The sequence below is a fragment of the Fukomys damarensis genome, unplaced genomic scaffold (assembly GCF_012274545.1).
Source record: "Fukomys damarensis isolate Sample0158 unplaced genomic scaffold, DMR_v1.0_HiC HiC_scaffold_1, whole genome shotgun sequence".
NCBI classification, from domain to species: Eukaryota; Metazoa; Chordata; class Mammalia; order Rodentia; family Bathyergidae; genus Fukomys; species Fukomys damarensis.
Window position 1 is genome coordinate 42,452,861 of NW_022900913.1, and position 10,299 is coordinate 42,463,159.

At 36.9% G+C, this 10,299-nt stretch overlaps 1 protein-coding gene across 1 annotated transcript in view; it reads right to left on the reverse strand.

The window, feature by feature from the left end:
* Positions 1-10,299, reverse strand: part of Mier3 (MIER family member 3) — a 215,861-nt gene that overhangs the window by 204,376 nt on the left and 1,186 nt on the right. Inside the window, exons 2-3 of the mRNA XM_019207837.2 lie at positions 7,341-7,431; positions 1,395-1,466 (exon numbers count right to left, since the gene is read on the reverse strand). The gene's annotated coding sequence lies outside the window, so the exon portion shown is untranslated. The remainder of the gene's footprint in view (positions 1-1,394; positions 1,467-7,340; positions 7,432-10,299) is intronic.

The window sequence follows — 10,299 nt, forward strand, 5'->3', positions numbered from 1 at the left end:
GTCCCCAAAAAAAAAAAAAAAAAAAAAAAAGAAAGAAAGAAAACAGCATTACCTGACACTGTGTGTTAAATTGTTTCATCTAAAAATGTCACATGAGGCTGGATATTTAGCTCAGTGGTTTGGTGGCCTGCCTTGCAAGCGCAAGGACCCAAGTTCAATCCCCGGGACAAAAAAATAAAAAAATAAAAAATAAATAAAAATTTAAAATAAAATTAAAATGTCACATGGGGCCAAGGATTTAGCTCAGTGGTGCCGTCAGCTGCCTCACAAGTGCAAGGACCTGAGTTCGACCCCCAGTACCAAAAAAAAACAATAAATTTTTTTTTTAAATCACATGTATGTTACATGCCATAACCACTGACAAATACCTAAAACTTTTAAAAAAAGATATTTTTCTGGGATGACTAATTTCTAAAGATTACATTGAAATAGAAAGAGTGAATGAATAGGCTTCTTAAAGTACTGTTTCTAAGTTGGTAACACTAATTATGTACTTAAAAAGCACACACGCACACACACCTTTTCTTTGAGATGTAACTGATAATTAAATTGTTTAGGATTTTCAATGTCTTCTATTCTAAATCCAAGAATTTAGTTTGTTCCTAAAATTAAGTGCTTTCTTCTCAATTATATGGATAGTATTATGAGGGTGGTGAAGCAAGGAACAAAAGAAAAAGAAAAGGGGGGGAAGGAAAGAAATTCTCATACACTGTTGGTGGGAGTGCAAAATTACATAACTACTTTGGAAAACTCTGTGGCAATTTCTAACAAAGTAACAGGTATGATACTCTATAACCCAGCATTTCCACCCTATATATTTACTCAAGAGAAATGAAAATATATGTTCACATATAGATACCTGTAAAAGAATGTTCATAGCAGCTCAATTTATATGAACTCCAAATGAAACAACTCAAATGTTCATTAACAACTGAATGGATAAATTTTCATATATTCATATAGAGGAATTCAAACAACTATAAAAACAAATACCTACAACATGAATGGATCTCAAAAACATTATGCCAGGGATTTAGCTCAGTGGTACAGCACCTGCCTGGCCAGTGCGAGGTCCTGAGTTTGATCCCTAGTACCAAAAACCAAACCAAAACAAAAAAACATCATGCAGAGCAGACACAGAAAAATACACATTGTTTATCTACTATAAAGAGAAGGAAAACTATTCTAAGGTTATGGAAGTCAAGATAGTGACAACCTCTGATGAGTGACTGGTGGCTACTGATGGGAAAGGGCACAAGAGAATTTTTGGAGGTGATGGAAATATTCTATAGTATGGGTGGGAGCCCCGAGCCTCACAGTTGGTATAAAAATTATTTTAAACTAAAAATATTTGAGACTCAGGAGATATAGAAAGAAATCTTCCTGGAGCTTACCTTATTTAACTGAAAGCAGAAACTTCTGAAAAATTAGGACTGCCATCAGTTTCTTCTTCAGGGTAGCAGCATCTACCAGGAAAGAGACAAAGAATAAGCCTCTCATAAATTCCTTTTTCAACAAAAGAAGAACACAGAAAGAGCTCTCAGACCCATGTATCGTTGCTTAAAACCACCGAGTTTTGGCATGGTTTTTATGAGGAAATAGATAACTGGTGCATTTCCTGAATTCTACTTGGGGGAAGGCAGACTTGAGTCTGCTGGGGTTCTAGAATTTCTACCCAGGGGAGTTCAGTACAGTATAGTTAAACCCCAGTGTTGGGCTGTTCTAGTTAAATAAGCCCAGAGCTGTTGTATTACTATTGGCAAGTCACTAATATTCCCAATATCTGAGTGTCCTCATCTATTACATTGGAAAATGATGATATGTCTTCCACATTGTTGTTAAGATTAAATAAGTCAACACATATAAAGTACTACTATACAGCAGTATCTGACATAGTAAGTTGCACATCATTATTTTCAGAGTAAAGGTATCTCTATCATCTTCTTAAATTAACATTTATCTGTGATTTACTCTTTCTGGAGTTGCTGAGCTTGAGAAAAATACTATTTTACATTATTTTTTAGATACTAGAGATTTAAACTATTTTACTTTTTATACATTTAGTGAGATTTAAAGATACTAGAGATATAGCTCAGTGATACAGCAGTCACCTAATAGCCAAGACCATTGGTTCAATTTACAGCACTTCAAAGAAAAAAAAAAAAAAGCAAAAAAAAGCATTTGTCAAAAGACAAAACTACAATGGTTTTATCTGGAATTCTAGATTCAGGCACTACCTCATTTTATAAAACAGACTGAGTATTCTAATCAGCTGAGCAAAGAGGTTGGCTTCACAGAAAATTGTGGAAGAAAGTAAAAATACAGAATAAAAAGCTGATTAGTCATTTCAAAGTTACTTTCCTTATAAAGCTTTAAGCAGAGGGGACTTCCCCTATGATGCCAAAACTGGCCTTGTTAGGGGATGTGGCTATTTGCTGTCTCCCACCTTTGATTTCTTGGAAGATCAGATAATCAACTTAATTTTAGCTTGGTAGCATGAAACTTTAGCACAAGTGACTCCATTTTGGTTTGATCTAGGCCTAGTACAAGAGCTCAGTCTCAACCAATGGCTCTCTTATTTTATTTAACACATTGTATGCAAAAAAAAAAGTGTGATGGGGTCCTTTAAAGTAAGTCAGGTGCCATAAAGTGATACTTGGCACAGAGGCAGATAATTAAAAGTTGAAGACAATCAGAATAGTACAACACAATGGTAATGACAACATATGCCACAGTTTTAATTCTATATGTTTCGGAATTTTGCCTTTCTAGTAAGCAGAACCATTCACTTCATAAAGTATATCCACTGTCATAAAACAATTTTATTTTTCCTTTGAGTCTGTAAGTGGCAGAATTTTTTTGTAGCATTTATTTACTAGTTCTATGAGTGATAAACATCCTAATACAGGACCGAGAAAATTGTAGGTTTTGGGCTTCAAAACAGTACTCTATTTTCCTTCTCACCACGCTCATTGCCCTAAAAGCCAGACTAAACTAGATTGGGATTCCCCTGCTTTGCATTCAATCTATTTCATTTAGCATTCCATCTCTGGTCTTTTTTTTTTTTCCCCCTCCTTACAAGGGTGCAAGGATGCACACCTGTACAGAAAATTGTTTTGGTGAGGTGAAGAGATGGAAGAATTATCTCAGTGAAGTAGGAATTGAGTTTTTCAGCTAGAATGCTGGATTGGTTGGTTAGAAGGCCTGAAGGACGGGGTAAGGACGGTGTAGCTGATGGAAATAGGAGAAATTGACTCAAGAAAAGTTGATAGATCAGAAGAACTAAAATCGGAGACTTTACATTGTAACAGGGCCGGTCAGCATGGTTCTGGGATTTTTTGTATTGAAAAGTCCCCAAATATAAAGAGAGTTCCCTGAAAGCATAATTATCAAGGAATGGTTGCGAATAGTCATTTACAATAAGTATGTATATTAATTACTGCAGAGGTTTAGAATATTAGAAATTCAATCAAGGTTTGGTTTCATGAGATAATGAAGTTCAAAGATAGCCTCAATTCATTAGCATTTCTATAAAATAAAAAAGAATGTAGAGCTTTCTTCAGCCTGGGAATTCCCCAGGTGAGGAAAAATAAGAGGGAGGGGTAGGCAGGACTGAGGAGGACTGAGGGAGAAATGGGTAGGAGGCCTGTCCCCTCAGTCCCACCCAGAGCTTTTTCCCCTGAGGGTGATCTGGAGTTTGTGAGGGTGTTTTTTACTGTGACAAAGTAGCATTTAAGTGACCTAAATTTTACATCAAGTATTTCCTGTATGGCTTTAATATACCTTGAATTTTTAAAGACTGTAACTAAGATTACAATGAAGGACAACTGCACTTCCTTTTAGGGGCAACTTTACCAAGAAACATTCAGAACATCAAAAAGTAATACCACTGATAACCTGTCAGCTAATGCTACTTATGTCTATATGTTTTTCTGCCTTTGTAAGCTTTTCAGTCAGTGATTGCAAGTATGGGTGTAGATGTATCATTATGTCATTATGTATTCTAGCGAAACTATGACTAAGCATTAACACACTGAAGCATGGGTTTTATTATCAGTCATGTGCAGTTTATTTAAGTAAAGGGGACAACACAAAATATTATATAAGGTGGGGACAGCTTTAGATCTATAGAGGTGAGACCCAATGGTCCAGAGTAAGATGGTTTCACTTTGGGATCAAGAGACCCATTTCAGGACAGGATGCAGATCATGAACACATCTATGCACATGAAGCATAAACATTTACATAAGCAGCCTGTAGTGTAGTATATGAAAATGGGCTCACTTCTAAGTGGGATATTTTGAAGATGAGGTCATAGAGGAGGGAATGGGAGTAGTTTAATAAGCTAAACTGGGTAGAGTGCACATAGAAGACAACTATTCCCTCCCAATCCTGTATATTTAAACCCTTTCTTTAAAATGGTCTTTGTTATGGGCATGGTGGCACATGCCTGTAAATCCATCACTCTGGAGGCTGAGGCAGGAGGATCCCTGGGAGTCTGAGGCCAGCCTGGGCTCAAATTCAATTCAAGGACAGCCTGAATTATATAGCAAGACCCTCTCTCAAAAAACAAACAAAACAAAAACAAAAAACCAATAAATCAATAAAATGGTTCTTGTCTATTCCAGGACAAAACCCTGGGCATGTTACCTACTTTTTTTTTTACTTTTTATAAGGTCAGTTTAGTCAGATAATTTCTATTCTAATATTCTAAACTCTTACCAATTTAAATTCTCTCCTCTCTCCAGCTGAAGTATGTTTCAGTTTATAGGGCTTTGATAGGGGAAAGGGTATGCATAGCCAGTTTGTCCCTGTTTTCTACTCCAGTCCCTTTCCAATTTCAAGGTTGCATTGGCTCCTCATGTTTTACTGGAGATGGGGGGGAGTGAAGGGAGGAAGCAGAGAAAAGGCACAGAAAAGCCCACACCATAGTAATCTGGTATTGGTGCCCTCTACATGGGACAGATTCCAAATGCTGATTTTTTTCCCCCCATGCAGTGCTTTTCTGGATATTTTCCCACTTGAAGAATTTCTTACAAATCTTTTTTCTTTCTTTTTTTTTTGCTAGGTAACAGCTCCTGTAGGTGGTCATCTAAGGTCTTTTCTTAGTTCCTAGTGTCCATGGGTTTCCAGTGTCCCATCTCCATGCTGAAGTCATCCATCACATCATTCCAAATGGTCTTCTTTTTGTTTTGTTTTTTTTTGTGTTTTTTGAGACAGGGTCTCACTATGTAGTTGAGATGTAGCCGAGGCTGGTCTCCAACTCACAGCGATCGTCCTGCCTCAGCCTCCCAAGTGCTGGGACTACAGGCGTGCGCCACCACGCCCGGCCCAAGTGGTCTTCTTCAGTTAAATCCAACTCCCCTCAGAGTTCACATTTGGCTCATTATAGCCATGTATACTCTACCTGTAGGTGCAGGCAAAAACATTCCTGCTTAGCTCACTTGTCAGAAAAGCAGGTCAATCATAGCCTTGAGAATTTCAGGTGTAAAACATGTCTTGTATTCTCCAAGCTCCAGGAGCAAATATGAAGCTGAGTTGAGTTGTTGTTGTGTCTTCCCCTAACATACACACCCCTACTAGAGATTGAACCTAGGGCACTCTGTTTCAGAGCTATATCCCCAGAGCTTTTTAATTTTGAGACAAGGTCTTGCTAAGTTGTCCAGGCTGTCCTGGTACTTGTGATCCTCCTGCCTCAGCTTCCCAAATAGCTGAAATTATTGGACTGTGACACTACACCTTGGTTGGGGTTTTTTCTTTTAACCCTTTTTCTTGATTTAAGGAAAGGGTTAAGAGCTGGTTTGAGGAAGGGACTAGGCACCCTTCACTCCTTTCCTACTGCCAAGAGTGTATGTGGGTATTGGATGTTTAAAATTGACCTCTCTTTCCTTCCTAGAATCAAATTTTGACTTTTATAAATATAGATGAGCCATAGGTATTTTGCTCCCTGTTGCAATTCTTAGCATTTATCTAATTCCTAGGCTATAGTAGTTGTTTAATGGATGAGTGACTATACCATTGTTAAATAAATTTTCTCTGTGTAAGTTAAAGCAAAGATCACAGGAAATCCTAACTTGGATTATTTTATGGTTTTAGTTTTCTTTCCCCCAATCCCCTAGTTTTATTTTCTTAAATCCAAATCTACTTTTGTCTAAACATTTAATTCACCAACTTTTTTCTTCAAAGCCATTGCCTTCTTTCACTAATTCATTGTATACTTTCTGAAGTTTTGCAGGTTTCACCCTTTGCAACTGGAAAGAATGCCAACTACAAGGAGACTTTAGAGTCTTTCTCAGGTTCCTTTTCATTCTGAGTAAGTAAAAAAGAGGTTCTGCTCTGGATAAAAGAGGAAAATTGGATAGGATAAATTGCTTCCTTTTCAATTTACTTACCACAAAAGGGATCCTTCTTTAAAAGAAAACTTATTTATAGGTAGAATAAATGAATTTGATTCTTCTTTCAACTGGGCATACTGTTGACACACAAAGAAAAACATCTGAACTGTTACACTTCCCTTATGAGTTGTTTCACATGGCCAGTTTCTATACCAGAAGCTGAAGGTCTTTCTCAATTCAATTGGGATATACGGTAATGGGTGAAAGAAAGCACAGCATAGTTGCTTTACAGGTTAAAGATCCTACACTCATAGCTACTCTTTAGAATGAAAGTGACAGAAACCCAATACCAACAATACAGCAATAAAGGGAACTTATTTGCTTGCATGGCTATGAATAGTTACTGCTTCAGGAAAGACTAAATCCAAAGAGTAAAAGGATGTTTGGATCCTGCCTATGCTTGTGTCTGACAGCCAGGTGATAGGCAGAATAGAAATTCAGGATTTTTTCCATTGGAAATTCCAGATTCACATCCGCTCCATTTTAATAATCCCAGCAGAAAGAGAATGACTTTCTGATAGGATACACGACAGAATTCTAATTAGACTAGTTTGAGTCACATGTCTCTCTTAGGCAGATCTAGCAGCAATGTTTAACCCCTGGAATTAGGGTGGGGATGGGGGGAAACAGGTACTCAAAAGAGATCAGCCCTTGATGGGACAAAATGGGTCCCATCAAGAATTAGTGTTATGTTGGGCCAGGGATTTAGCTCACTGGTTCTGCTGCCTGCCTCACAAGCACAAGGTCCCGAGTTCAATCCCCAACACACACACACACACACACACACACACACACAAAAAGATAGCGTTATGTTAATAGATGATGTAAATGAATGGTCAGCTCCCAAAAGTTAAAAAAAAATTTACCACTTTAAGTTCTTTCCATGTTTAGGGATATTAAAGATAGTAATTCCTCATTGTTTTCTATTCCCATAGTTATAAATACCTTTCTAACAGAAACCATCTCTAGGGGCTGGAGTACAGCTCAGTGGTAGAACACTTAGATGTACAAGATCCTGGGTTTGATCTTCTCATCACTGAAAAAAAGAAAGAGAAATAAATCAATAAATCATAGCTTTATTTCTAATCAAAATTGCTATTGTTGCAGCTGGTGGTGCAAGCCTGTAATTTCAGCATATGGGAGGGTGAAGCAGGAGGATTGTGAATTTGGGGCCAGGCCAGCCTGGACTGCATAGGAAGACACTATCTCAAAAACAAACAAAGCAATTAAAATAAAGAAAGAAAAATAACCCTCTAATATTCTGATGTATAAGCATATTTCCTTTTTCTGGAGTCTTTATTATTTTATTATTTTTAAATTATTTGTACATTTTAGGCATACATAATGATCACATTTATCACAGGAAATTTGTGCCTGTACATAATATATCTTGATTCTTATTTTTCCCATTCCCTTTCCCCTCCCTTCAACCCCTCCAACCCATTTACAAAAGCTTTGTTTCCATTTTTTTCTCATTTTTTTCTTTTCCTTCTTTCCTTTTCCTGTCCCCTTCCTTAGTTACCCTTTCTCTTTGAATAGTTTCTTCCTATTTCATAATATCTATTATACATTTTGATTCTCATTTACACTTTCAGTTTCTCACACCAAAGACACAATACAGAATTTACACGTGTCCAATTTATGTCACTCAAAAGAGTATGGTCTCAAGGTGCATACATTTTTGTGAAATATCTCAACTTTATCTTTCTTTATGGCTGAACAATACTCTACCTTATAAAAAAAACAACTACATCCTCTTTATTCATCCATCAGTTAATGGGCATTTGGGCTGTTTCAAAGATTTAGCTATTACAAATTGTGTTGCTATAAACATTAGGGTACATATATTACCATGGTATCAAACTTTTCATACTTTTGAGAAGATAACAAGAAGGGGAATAGCTGGGTCAAATGTAACCTCTAGTTTTAGTTTTTTGAGGAATCTCTACACTGATTTCCACAGTGGTTGCACTATACACTCCCACCAGCAGTGAAGAAGTGTTCCTTTTAATCGCCAGCCCTGCCAGCATTTATTATTGGTTGATATCTTGATAGCAGCCATTCTTTCTGGAAGTGGAATCCCAGCATTGTTTACATTTGCATCTCATGAGTGACTAGGGATGTTGAACCTTTTCATGTAGTCATTCGCTGTTTCTACTTCTTCATCTGAGAAGTATCTATTCATTTCAGATGCTCTTTTTTTGGATTGGGTCTTTAAATTTGAGGTCTGTTTATTTATTTATTTTAGTTCTTTATATAATTTAGCTATTAGTCCTTTGCTGAGGAACAACTGGCAATTTTTTTGCCCACTTTATGGGTTGTCTCTTAACTCTGTTGGCAGGTTCTTTCACTGTGAAAAGGCTTTGAATATGATATGATCTCAGTAGTTTATTCCTTGTAATATTTCCCATGTGATCAGGATTTTGTTAATAAAATCTTTGCCTACACCTATGTCTTTAAGAGTTGTACCTATTCTCTCTTCCAGCAGATTAGTGTTTCTGTTTTAATGTTTAGATCTTTGATCCATTTTAATTTTAGTTCAGTGCACGGTGAGAAATCAGTTTCCCTTCCCAGAGTACTGTAGATTTCAATATATTTTTCACTTCCTTTGTTAGATTGATTCCTAAGCATTTCATTTTTTTCAATGTTATTGTGAAAGGAGTCATTTCCATAGTTTCTCTCATTGAATTTGTTATTTGTGTATAGAGATGCTATTAATTTTTGAATGTTGACTTTGTATCCAGCTATGCTACTGAATTTATTAATTCTAGAAGTCTTTTGGTGGAGTTTTTGGGGTCTTCTTTGTAGAGTACCATGTTATCCCCAAATAATGACAGTTTAACTTCTTCCTTTCCTATCCCTATTCCTTTTGTCTTGTGTGATTGCTCTAGCTAATACTTACAGAGCTATATTGAGCAGGAGTAGTGATATTGGACATATTTGTCTTATTCCTGATTTGAGTGAAAGCTTTCAAATTTTGACCATTTCATATGATGTTGGCTATTAGTTTGTCATAAATGGCTTTTATCAGATTGAGATAAAGGCTACCTATTCGTTTTTATCATAAAGAGGTGTTGGACTTTGTCAAATGCTCTTTCTGTGTATATTGAGAGGATCATGTAGTTTTTGTCCTTCGTTCTTTTAATATGGTTTATTAAATTTATTGATTAATGTATTTTTTTTAGAAATTTGCTTATTTATTTGTCTCTCCTTCTAAGCAGGAATTCTATTATGTCACAGTGCAGGAAGCCCCTTCACTGTGGGATGGCAGAGGGTACTACAGAGTGGACACTCAGCACACTGAGAAGGATAGTGAGTGACTGAATGGGTCCCCAGGCAGTGCTCACTTGGATGGACTCAGCAAACCGATCATATTCTTAGCAGTTTAGTTCAAGATGCGACCATTCACTTTTACTAAGTCTACATTAAGATAAATCGGTATTTAGGTTACAGCTTTATGAGTGAGATTATCTGAGCCACCACTCAGTGTTCATTTTTCAGATATATGAAACTTGTCTCCTCATAGCTAAAGGCTCTCCTTGTCTTTTTTCTGAATCAGTCAAGTCTCTTTTCATAAATGAGAAATATTAAATGGTTGCTCAAAATGAAGAGGCGACTAGCAGAAATAATCTGCATCTTCCAATTTCCATGGGCAAGTTTTCCTTACTGTCTAAAATAATAAGTACCATTACACACCAAAGACTGTGTGCTGGGGGTTTTATGAACTGGTCCCCAGTTCCCCATTCAGGGTGTCATTAATCCAGCTAGTGGGATGCTTAGGAAACCGAGGCTTAGTAAGAGAAGCCACCATCCAAGGCTCCTGCTGATGACCAAGCAGGGAGGGATCTGTACCCACATGGGCTCAAGGCAAAGTTCACAATTATTTATTATATGTATGTATGTA